General features: G+C 44.0%; 1 protein-coding gene across 1 annotated transcript in view; it reads right to left on the bottom strand.

The window, feature by feature from the left end:
* The window catches only part of tafa4b (TAFA chemokine like family member 4b), a 38,542-nt gene extending 27,685 nt beyond the window's left edge, over positions 1-10,857 (bottom strand). Inside the window, exon 1 of the mRNA XM_005731190.1 lies at positions 10,375-10,857. The gene's annotated coding sequence lies outside the window, so the exon portion shown is untranslated. The remainder of the gene's footprint in view (positions 1-10,374) is intronic.
* Between the last annotated feature and the right edge of the window lie 652 nt (positions 10,858-11,509).

The following is an 11,509-nucleotide window of genomic DNA, read 5'->3' as shown; positions in this document are numbered from 1 at the left end:
CACACACACACACACACACACACACACACACACACAAGCTGTGTGTGTGTGTGTGTGTGTGTGTGTGTGTGTGTGTGTGTGTGTGTGTGTGTGTGTGTGTGTGTGTGTGTGTGTGTGGTCTCCAGATGCAGCCCACTGGGACTCAGTGAAATATGCCATCAGTAACAGCAATACTGTCACCTTTATTGTGTCTCACACAGATCACAGATGTTAGCCTTTTAACTGTGTAATAAATGTACCTTATATATACTGTATATCTAGATCTATTTGTATCTATTTGTGAATGAGTGTGTGAATCAGCAAACGTACACACTGCAGTAAAAGGCCAAAGTCTCTGGTGACATTATGTTAAAGCTAGATGACGTGTGCGTGGGGCTCAGCTGGTCATCATCAGCTTGTTGTGTTTGGCAGGAAGGACATGCACACTTTAGCAAACAGTGCAACGACATCCTCAAGTTTATCTAAGAACATCAAGCCTCACTCTTTCTAAAATAATCGCTGCCTCTGTATCATCACTTCCACATCCTCCCTCACCAGGCGCCTGCAAGGTCTTGAGGCCTGGGTTGTGTCACTCCTTGCAGAAAACACACACAGGACTGACACGCCGGCTTATTGTCATGCAATGAGACGATCCTACCTCTGCCACAAATACATCCTGTGTGCCCTGCATCCGAACAGCATCATCTGCCCGTGCTCTACACGCACGCGTGCACAATCACGAACATGCACCCGTGAACTTGCAAAATTATACTTGCATGTATTATACCGCATACAGTCTCTGACCTCATCAGGAAAGATGTTTGCTGTGCATCAGAAATAAAAGGCTAAGACACTTCCCGCAGGAAGGGTTTACCGTGACACCGTGCTGTTTGTCACTCACAGATTATATCATTTGTCAGGGCAGCACAGGAAGTCGCGGCTCGGCAGAACTGCAAAAAACAGGCGCCATACCATTATTTGATAGCTTCAGTGTCTCTTGCTTTGTATGTACCAGTGTTCATAGGCAGGCTTTGTGAAATTTTCTGTAATATTAAAAAATGTCTTTTAAAAATGAATGAGAAACAAGAAGGAGATTTGTATCTGTTGAAGTCTGCTTCAGATTATTGACGGGATAGTTTAACCATCCGACTGACTGACAGGCTGATGTTTGCCTCGCCAGCCACCAAAAAGATGATGGCGATCCATTAAACATGGTGGTTTGGACGAAGGAATTCTCAGCAACTAACAACAGCTGAGCGTTCTTGCTGCTGAGCACATTTCACTAACACATAAAGTAACACAATCAAAATAAGCAGGATGAAATTAACATAAAAATTAAATGAGCATAGACTCACATTATGAACTGCACATTAAATTTTTTATGATCCCAAGGCCTTTCCCCTGACACTACCCCAAGACTGAAGATGCTGCTCGTCTGCCCAACACTACACGGCGAGAGGCAATGATAGTTGTTTAGGTTTGACTGTTTGTGTTATGTTGGCTGTATTGGGCCAATTGCGGCTTTATTTTAAATGCTAGATATTTACTGCTGTCAGATCATAAACATTTTGTCCCTGTGCAATCAATATTACAAATAAATATGCATTTTTTAACTGTGTAAGATCTGAATGGGTCTTATGGGTTTAAAAATATATTTATAAAATGTACATTTATATTACATGTGCATGTTTATTTGATTAGCTACATGAATAGCTTGCACATACATCACTGCAAGCCAAATAATGTATGGACAGATCCTCGTGATCAGTTACATAAAAACAGTATATTATTTGTCTTGTTTTTGTTTCTTTGTGATTCTTTTCAGAAATAATCCTTGCAAATTACATATTTAGCAGGAGCTTTGTGTACTGTTTCTTCAGCAAATAGATAATACAAGGACCTTGAACAGAATCTAACAAAAAAATTATTATTTATTTTTTATTTTTTTGTGGAATATGTTCAATTTCATGAGACTCTTTTTACTTAGGCAAGATTGGTTTTCAGTATTGGATTTTAGTGGTTTATTTGGAATTTAAAACTATTTAAATAGAATACAAAATTCAAAGAAAACAGAAAAGTAGAGCTACCGGATACATGAACGTGGTCTCTGGGTGAACTCCAATAAATGTGAACACACAAAAAAACAACACAATAAGATTGTAGACCACACAAGCATCACACCAGCATCTCAGTATGCTGATTTTCTCTGCCCAGACAAAGACCAAGCAGACAAAAAGCATATCAGTGTAAAACAAAGTGCATCTCCCTAAGGCGGAAAGATATTGAAAATGAAACGGGCAAAAGCACAAAGCCCAGTGGAATCTTACGTGAAGCGTTTCAGATTTCTGCCGATATGCACAGTATTATCATTCAGTTAGGATGTGTAATGTTCTGCTTCTATATATTTGTCTGCTTTCAGCTCTAAAACCAATACGGCATGGTGCTGCTTGCCATTTCCTCTGGGTCGCTGGGCAGATAGAGCTGGTGTGTGCTCACACACAAATGCACTTTATTACACACAGTTTGCACAATGTACAAACTTAAATTAACACTGCGGTATGCATTCATATGGCACAGCCTTTTGCATTTGTCTGTCCTCCTTTGCCCAGCTCACTTTCTTCCTGCTTCTTGTTTGTTCCTCCTCACCCTTGCTCGCCAAAGGATTCTTGCCTCCGTGCATGTGTGTCTATGTGTGTGTGTATGTGTGTGTGTGTGTGCGTTCGTGCCTTTTCGTTTCTCTCCTCAGTGTGCAGATCAGCATCTCTGCTTTTTTCAATACCTCCCAACTGCAAATTCTAATGACACCCCAACAATCTCTCTGCTTCAACTCATAATGAAGAAGACATCTTAAAATGTCAGACATTACGCATGTGAGTCAGACACATGAAGGGCACGCATAAAATCCAGGCCACCCTTCAGAAAATCTTCAGAACTGAGGCATGTTTTGTTTTCACATTAACAACAGCGTCTACAGAATTTTTAGTTGATGCCTAAAATCCTAAATTACTTTGTTTTAGTTTGTTTTGTACTGTTAACATATTATGAACAGGCGTTTCAGTATAGTCTTTGGTAGAATCCTTATGACAGTGTGCATAACTGCATAATAAAATCTGCACTAGGTCTCTGTGTGAGGTACACAGCAGCTGAGGATTAATACTACGTCATAGCACATGATTCTTATAAATATTTTATGGTGGGGGGGTCAGAAGGCACCTGAAAGATACAGAGCAACACTGAATCTGTTTACTGTCATCCACCCGCAACATCACACCTCCTCCACTGTATTTCTTCCTCCAATAAATCAGCAAGCAATTAAATGGAAGACCCCACATTTGCTGAAATGGCCAGGTGAGGAGACGGAGAGAGAGGAGAGACAGAGTTGTAAGCAACAGTCTGAGTTTGGGACCATTGCCTGGCACTGGTATCGACTGCAGAGTTCAGAGAATGGCCTTGGCACTGAGGTACCATTATGACTCAATTGATCGGCCTGCACTTAAGTCTAAATCCCACCTTGTTGCACAAGCTATCGTCTCAGAATCTGGCGGCCAAGAAATATACGTGTATTTAGAGCGGTATGTGCAGCAAGCTAGAGAGTGAATCTATTTTTGTGTCTCTATTCTTTGGTGTGTTTTCCAAGGTTATTCTTTGGCTCCGCTCTCATTCTCTCTCTGCCAACTTCTACATCCCCTTCTTTCCAGCACTTATCTTACTTCCTCTCCCTCACTGTTTTCCACTCCTTCACTTCCATAGATAAAAGCCAGAAATGATCAGACTCCCACTATACGTTTCATGTGCTGCAGCAGGCGACCAGCCACTCCTGGGAGTCTGGATGCCGCTCATAAGCTGGTGTACACATGTCACCCATTCACAAACATGCCGTTTTACTGATACACCCATCTATGCAGATCACACCTGTTGTACAGTTAGATTAACTCAGCAGACGCACTTCTAAGGTTGCTAAATGTACCTGTCATGTTCCCACATTGCTAACAAGTGTCATTAAAGTGTTTTAGCATCCTCTTCCACTGAATTGGGCGGCAGGGAGAGGGAGTACGCTGTTAGTTGTTTTACAAAAGGGGATGAAGCGTAGGCACTAACAGGCTAATAAACATTAGCTCACTAATACAACAAGTCTGTGGCCAAGGCCCACTTGGTTTCCTCAGTTTGTCATTTAAAACCTAGACAGCCAGCTTGAGCCAACATAGATCAGAGAAATCCTCCTCAGAGCTGCTGACAGACAGAGGCACGGTCCAGCAGTAAATCTGCCGCACCCTAATAAAGCAATAAAAGGCCATTAAAAGTCAGTGTCCCTCAGCGGTGGAAGATGGATGGAAAGGAGGAAAGAATAGGAGACACTTTTTGATGATTGTACACACCCACACCCATTTTGGCAGCTTTTCTTCCCCCCTTTCCACTCGAGACAAACTAGGTATCTGCAGTATTGATGCTTCTCTCTTGTTGTTACTCCTCTTTTATTCTAGCCATAGCTTGCTTTTGTGATAAAGAAGAAGAAAAAAACAAGTAGAGACTGTGATTTAGGGGGGTGAAGCACAATCTTTATGTACTGCTCTGCTCATTCAGTAAGTTCTCCATTTCCGCAACTGATCTGCCTTCGTGCTAGAATGATTGCATAGCAGGCTTTCACATTTTACTCATCGTGTCGTGCACAGAAACAAATAGGAAGTAGCTTTTCACGGTCGCGGTTTTTTCAGTGCCAAATTAGTAATCGTGCACTCAGTGTGTCTGCATGGTTTTAGCATGCTGTGGAAAGCAACTTTTTAGTCTTGTGTACATATTTCCTTGTCTGTTTTCTCTTCTCTTTCTTTACGCTTTCATTGTAAGTATATGTTATATACTTCTTGTTTTCCCCAAGACATAGAAGAAGCCTTATATGAAGAAGAAAACTGGTTAACCACAGTGAGGCAGGAAGGACACAGCATGACCTAGTGTAGTAATAAAGTGACAGAACCTTTCACCTTTCTGTGCAAAGAATAAGAAAATGAGTCAAGAGCAGAGTGTGCATGCTGCAGTGTATTGCTAACTCTGACTGGACCCTTCTTCTGTGGCTGCTGGTATTGAACGGCGGCCTGGAGCCAAACAAAAGGAGACCCGGCCCTGACAGAGAGTCCCCTGAGACCAGTAGCCATTCATTTTGTTTTGTGCCCAAATTATGATTAATGGAAAATAAACAGCCTTGATGTGGAGCTGGCTTTGATTTTCTTTGAGCTTTTGGCCTCTAGTTGTGCGTACTGCTTTGACCCAGAAAAAAGCACTGGACAAACACTCTCTGAACACTCTCTGGGCTGCTAGATTCGTTCACACAATTGTTTTAATTAAATGCCCACACAAACACACACACAGGTAAAGGAGCACATTCCCTTTCCCCTTCTTCTCCCTCACACTCGTGCAAACGCACACGTTATTTCTCACTCTCTTGCTGTCTGAGCACATCCCCACTGAAACTCAGATATGCAGACAAGTGACATCTTGATTATTTCAGTCCCCACTCCTGTTAATGACCAGCTTGTGTGTAATTATATTAATTACCATACGTGCCATGGCTGTCAATTGGCCAGTCAAATTAAAAAAGAGAGGTTGGTGCGTGTAGGGTGAAAGCAGGGGGAAGGAAGCAGCTTACAGATAAAAGAGTTGTAGACAGTGGAAATAGCAGAGTGGAAGGAATGAAAGGAGGAAAAGAAGTCAGAGAAAACAGAGAGAGGCCGAGAGTATGAGAGAGGTGTGTGTGTGGGGGGGGGATCAATTGTTCATTTTACAAAGTCACTGAGACGTGTCAGCAGTGTCAATAAGTGAATTAATTTGTCTGTGAGTCTTCTGGGCATGACACCATATCACTGTGCTCCCCTGAGACAGGCGGGGCCTTTAACCTCCTCACACTCTCACAAAGCAATTCTATGTGAGGATCATACACAGATATCAGGGACAGATCTACCAACAAAGGAAATTTTTAATGCAATTACACCAGTGCCTGTGATTCCATGTGGAAGCTCGCACCACACATAAAACCCTTTAGGAGGATTTTAGATTGCACAAATGTATTAGTGTCCTTGTGCGTGAGTTAGCTGTTGTCTCTGAGTCCACAAAATGCATTTGAGGAAACACATTTTTAAATGAACCCATGGTGCTATGTTTTTTAGAGGGCCCCCAGATCTGATGGAAAAATAATATATTGTTCAATACAGGGGAATATGGGCAACAGATAGCACGCTTGCACAATTCCACTTCATGCATGATTTACAGCAAATTACGGTTAAGTTGAATTGATTTGGGGTATTTACTCTCTCTCTCCCATTACTCCCTACACACAGACACACATTCCTCTGACCGTCTCATGACTATCATGCTCCTCCCTGTTGAGCTCTTATACACTCATTCAGTTTCAGCATCCCATTCAGCTGCCGCATTAGGCCGTCTCTCTCACTTCCTCTCTTTCAACTCTGTGGGGTTTTTTTTGTTTGTTTGTTTTTATCCCTTCCTCTTCTTCACAACTTCTCCCTTTTAAAGCTCCAATCCCGCAGGGGTGAAACCCTCTTTCCCCCTCACGAGCTGTTGCGTTGTTTGAGGGCTGCTGTGATGACCGCCCCAGGCTCTGCCGTCGCCACACGGCTTCTTCGCAGCGGCTTTACAGTGGACCCGGGCAGCACAGCACAGTGGGAGCTTTTCATAATCCCACGAACACACTCACACTGTCGCTCACAGTTAACAGCACATCTGCCAGCTGCCAGAGGGGCCGCGAACAGGGACACGCAGTCTCTCAAAGAGACACACACAGATGGACACAAAAAAAAATCCAAGCACACACACACACAAGTGGAAGCAGCATATTGCATCCAAGGTGATAGATAGAGCACTGTGGGTTGCAACTGTGCCTGTTCAATTACAATCATTACTATCACTTAGGGAGATTTGTCATGGTCAAAGTGAGTCGGAGCTACAGAGAATATCACCTTGAGGGCTGTAAGGTGGAGTTATTTTCAGTGTTTGCAAAGGGATGACGACATTCTCGAAACTCTCTTCCAATTGGAAGTGACTCAAATTAAAACATAAATGAATTACTCCAAAATATACTAGCAAAACAGCTGTTTTAAAAAAAATAACCCCTCAGTAGTACATGACAGATTCTTTAAAAGCTCCTGACACAAAGTGGACAATAATCCAATAACTCCTAGTCAAATTACTATTTTCAAGACAAGTGAGAAGTTTGAAATACACGGCTATGTCTTTCACCATTTCTCTTGAGCTGGACAGCAGGAGTTTTCATGTGGCGGTGTGAGCTACCAGTCTATGCAAGACCTGCTAGACTTAGTCAGAGGGCTGGTGTTATGACACCACACAGAAAAGCCAAGGCCTTGTTGTCTTCAACTGATTGACTGTCTGACAAAGGACAGCATGAAAGGTAAAGAACAACTGTGGCCCTCCAACAAGAGATCTTTACTGCCGGGACCAGCTGGAGCCTACTATGAGAAAATGATTGCTGTGTGAAAGAAAAAGTTCAAACATGAGATGCTTTAAAATGCTTTCATAATCTGATAAAATGTTTGTTTGAGGTCATTTTTATTAGAAAGTACAGTGAAGCGTGTGATGCATGGCTCCTGGAGGTTTCTTTCTGTTAAAAGGGAGTGTTTCCTTCCCACTGTTACCAAGTGCTAATTCAAAGGGATTTGTTTGATTGCCTGGGTTTTCTCTGTATTGTTGTTGAGTCTTTACCTTACAATATGAAGTGCCTTGAGGTTGTGATTTGGTACTATACATACTGAATTGAATTGAATTGAATTAAATTGATGTATCGTTCATTAACCGATAGATACACTCTGGATATCATTCTACTCTAAGCCACCTTTCACAGTTAATGATGTATCAAATGTTATCCCCCTGGCCTGTAAGCACCAGCTGAACTTTACTCTTTTTTTCACCACAGGTCATGACTTCTGTCCACTTGTGGTTTTGTGGTTGAAACAAAAGTGAGATGCATACCACACTCTTACTTATTGATCTAATGTCGCTCCTTCCTCCATTAAAGTCATGGATCTCATATTTTTGAGAAGACACAATAGTCCTCTTAGAGCTTGCTTTCACTGAGCCTGGTTTCATGACGATGAGTGACGGCATTATTTTCCAGTGCTGTTACATGACGTCTATTCATGCTTTCTGACTCAATATCCCCAGAAGCTGCCTGAAATGAAAAGCTGTCCAGGACATTGTCATTTACAAATGAGGGTCCTTTCCCCTATCCCTCTCCCGGTGACATGGACAGTGACATGCCTCTCTAGTCTTCTTCTCTGGTCTTTTTTTTCTACCACTCCTTGTCCTCCTCCTCCTCTTAGTCAGGAAGAATCCACTTATCACAGAAATCTGTTTATGCCAGTGTGTGTGTGTGTGTGTGCGTACATGTGGAGGTGAGCTCCAATCTGTCACGCTGCTGTCACCTCATCAGTCCTACATGTCTAATTCTTGCTTATTCACATATCACCCACAACACCTTTTACACACATGCACAGATTATCATCATCATCATCTCAAATATGCAGTGTTCACCCCTCCGTCACACATAAACAAGTACACAGATTTACAAGATGCCATTGTGCAGAGTTCCTGCTATTACAGACACACGTCATTTCACATATAGGCTTTCTGTTTCTCCCTTTCGCACATACACATCTTTCCCTTGCATCATCATTTCTGTCTCTCCAGCTCATTTCTCTTGCCTCCCCTGCTCTCCCTTTCCTCCTCCTCGCTGTCGTGGCCTCTCTGCTTGGCTGTGTCCTCATGCACAATCACAAATGCACACAATCCATCCCTCCCACCTCATTCCCATCCAGTCATCCCAATCAGCTCTCTGTGGGGTAAGTAGATAGGAGGTTGTTGAGACATGTAGAGCAGAATAGTCTTCAGAGGATACCTGCTGTCCCATCACTGGGACCTGCTACAAGAGGAAGGGGGAGAAAAAGGGAAGGGTATGGATGATAAAATTGTGTGTGTGAAAACTGTGTATGTGCGTGGATCTGGAGGGGGGCTGCGGAGGAAGAGAGGCAGAGGGGGTGAAGGGTGGAAAAGGTTGACAAAGACAGAGGAGAAGCCATCCACTGCAGACAGACGCACAGATATCAGAGTGCCACCCTCTTACAGGTGTTTGTCACAGCGTGTGAGTAAGTGAGCCCCTGGAGGATGGGTGGGTGACAGGGAGTCAGGTTGGAGAGAGTAATCTCCACAGGATTAAGAGTGCTGCTCCTGTGTTAATGTGACTGTCAATGAGAATTAAGTCTCCGGACCGATCCCCTCCACCAGGCTCCCCTCTCCCTCGCCTGTCGGCCCTGTCACACTAATGACACCCCTTTCTGTGGAGTGCCACTACCGGCGCACTCAAAACAATGGGGAAATAATTACACAATACAGTACAAATTGCAGAGCCGAGCCACAGGACGGGCAGGGATACACGCGAAGGGAGGGAGGGCGGAGGGGATGGGATGGGATGGGAAGGGAAGGGAGAGGGAGGGTGGAGACAAGGATGACTAACAATTACAACACGATAGGGGTTGGCTCTCATTACTGCGCCCATTAACATGCACCGAGTAATTTTCCCCACTCGGGCTGTGTGTGCACTAGACAAAGACACACACACACAGAAAGGGAGAGAAGAGAGAGAGAGAGAGAGAGAGAGAGACGCTTCTGTGCGTGTACGCCCAATAGAGTGTGGCCATTAGGTTCTGCAACACACCTCCTTGGCTCCGTGCGCAATCTGCTTGGAGAACCCGGCGGCACTTCATTTCTCTCTTCTACGTCTGAGCTGCGCGCGCCCCGCTATTCCCAGCCGATCTCAATCCATGCAAAGAGATTAGAAGGCGAGCAAAAAGAGTCTGGTCAGCGGATCAGCCTGGCGGAGCACTCAATAGGTGCTAAGCGGAACCGATCGCTTATTTAACCTCACAGTGATGAAACACTGCATCAATCTCACCTCATTTTTCCGCGATCTTTCTAACGGCACGCGCTGCACATTATCACAGGACGGACGACCGTTTGAACGGGCTCGTCGTGTGTTCCATTCTTTTACGCAAAGCTATGAAAATGAGGAGACATGAGTGATCAGGAGATCAGCGAGGTTTTCTATGAAAATTACGCTGTTAATAACACATCGTTCCCCAGCAAAGCGTGTCCGCTGCGCTCTGAGCCAAACAGCAGCAAAGTTGCTTTCAGTTTGCCAGTCAGTCGCCACCTCTTCTCTCCCTGCTCGACATAGAAAAATGTTCCACATACAAAGTCCTCCTCCGACCCTAGCCTTTACGCTTTAGCCTACAGACCGTGCGTTATGAAGGAGACAAAGAGAACTTAAACGTGAATTATACTAATTTAATCTAAAGAGAAGGGGGTAAAACATCTTACCCAAATCTATAACCGCGATGGCATGATCTTTGGTAGCTGTACAGAGTCCAGGTGAGGCGATAGTAGAGCTTTGCCACTTTCTGTTTCAACTCCAAGGCGTTTTGTTTTCACACCAAACAGGGCAATCCTAGTAAGTCTTCCGTCCGGGTACCCGCGCACAAACACGCTAAAGAATGAGTGAGGAGATATGCTGCCACTCCGCAGAGCCAACCCTCCGAAACCGGGCTAGAAGACAGGGCTCGCGTAATAAGGACGTGCTCCAACTTGCCATGATCTCGTTGAGTCCCATCTCAGAACCAGACTGAGGAGAAAGTCATCAGAAGTGCGTAATTCCCCCAAAGCGACACAGGGTTGATGACACTCCGCACAAGTTCATCTCGTTATGTGAGTCTGTCACACAGAGGCGTTATAGTCGCCGGGGAGATGCTGATGAGAGTGATGGTATAGTGATATAGGAGTGATAGTTGCTCTCCCGTCGCTCCTCCCGAGCAGGGATCGATTGGACCTGAGAAATGCGATGCGAGCCCGTCTTCCCCATTCAGAACACGTGCAACAGCGCCCGCCCAGTTCACCAGCTCCCTAGTACACCCCTTCTTCCTCACTGATGTCATGTAGTTTACAAGTAGCCTGGACCGTACGTATAGGTCCAAGGAGAGATGAGACACACGTCAGTGGGTTGTTTTTTTGGTTTGGTTTGGTTTGTGGGGGTTTTGGATTGTCATTACTTAATCTTAAGGTGTTCCATCTCACTTTTGATTTCCAGAATTTTTAAACGCTGAGGTTATATTAAGTCCTGAAATTTCTTCAGGACATAAGCTATATGGCACAAGTTGCAAATCATATTTGAATGAGAAATCAGTGATGTCGATCTAAAAGGATTTTAGATCATTTTTTTGGCTTGTTTGTTTAATCCGATCAGTAGTTTCGGTGTCTGTTAAGGTACGAAGTACACGTACAATGCACATCAATGATTTCTATGGATTTGCCTAGTAGGGATCACAAGCTGAACATTCCAGCGAACATTCACACTTCAGTTATCGCCACTTCATTATTCGTGTACCCTTGTGTGTGTGTGTGTGTGTGTGTGTGTGTGTGTGTGTGTGTGTGTGTGTGTGTGTGTGTGTGTGTGTGTGTG

The sequence above is a fragment of the Pundamilia nyererei genome, unplaced genomic scaffold, assembly GCF_000239375.1.
Source record: "Pundamilia nyererei isolate P.nyererei 1_Seehausen unplaced genomic scaffold, PunNye1.0 scaffold00042, whole genome shotgun sequence".
Taxonomy (NCBI): Eukaryota; Metazoa; Chordata; class Actinopteri; order Cichliformes; family Cichlidae; genus Pundamilia; species Pundamilia nyererei.
The sequence above is the reverse complement of the archived record's forward strand: the minus strand, read 5'-3'. Positions and strand labels throughout refer to the sequence as shown.